The sequence below is a fragment of the Triticum urartu genome, chromosome 7, assembly GCF_003073215.2.
Source record: "Triticum urartu cultivar G1812 chromosome 7, Tu2.1, whole genome shotgun sequence".
Taxonomy (NCBI): domain Eukaryota; kingdom Viridiplantae; phylum Streptophyta; class Magnoliopsida; order Poales; family Poaceae; genus Triticum; species Triticum urartu.
The window spans coordinates 669,472,120-669,473,244 of NC_053028.1; positions in this window are offsets into that span (position 1 = coordinate 669,472,120).

Consider the following 1,125-nt stretch of genomic DNA (forward strand, 5'->3'; position numbering starts at 1 on the left):
TGAATCTGACGCGGAGACAGACCTTAACGACGAATCATTAGATGCACCTGGTTCTGGGCAGTCCGAGTCGTCGGTCATCATGAGTGAGGTATGTGTGTAATCAATGTTCTATGGAAGTAAGTAATGTTAAACTATAGAAATCTGTTTTCATGGCTGTGGTTTGATTGTGTAGGTGACACAAGATGATGGAGCAAAGAATGTCCAAGATACTGGCAGTGCAGATGATAAGAGGGATATGTTCATGCAGATAATGGAAATGACCTTTACGTCTCACGATGCTGCGTATGATTTCTACAATAGCTATGCTAGAGATAATGGTTTCAGCATTAGAAAGAATAAGGCCAGGTATAGCAAAACAGAGTCACGTCATATGCGTTATAGGCGGTTTGTTTGTTCAAGACAAGGGAAACGTGACAGCAAGTTGCTAATCGAGGAAGGACACAGCCGTAGGCTCAGAGCCGAGACACGCTGCTTTTGCGAAGCACACCTGACCGTCAAGCTTGACCAAAAGCGTGGGGTTTGGTATGTTGAAAGTTTTGAGGATAAGCATAGCCATATGTTGGCAGGACCGGACGAGGTACCTTTTCTTTGGTCCCACAGAAAAATCAAAGAGTACCAGAAGCATGAGATAATGTCCATGGGAGCTGCAGGGATTAGAATTCACGACATGATGGATTGCTTCATCAGCAAACATGTATGGTATGGCGGTGTTGGTTTTACCAGGCGTGAAATATACAACCTTTGCGCCAAGGAGAAGAGGAAGCTGCTTTCAAAAGGTGATGCTGCCACAACCATAGGCATCATGGCCAGTAGGAAACAGAGGGATCCTAGCTTCTTTTTTGAGTATAGGCTAGATAAGGAAGGACATTTGAATAGGATGTTCCGGTGCGACTCCCAGTCTCGTCATGCCTATGAGGACTTCGGCGATGTGCTTATATTTGACAGCATGTACAAGATGAACCGCTATGGTATGCCATTCATACCTTTTGTTGGTCTTAACAATCACCGGAAGACCACTGTTTTTGGTTGTGCCATAGTTTCGGACGAGACCGAGGAGACATACGTGTGGCTTCTGCAGACGTTTTTGAGGTCCATGTGTCAAAAGATGCCTAAGAGTGTAATCAC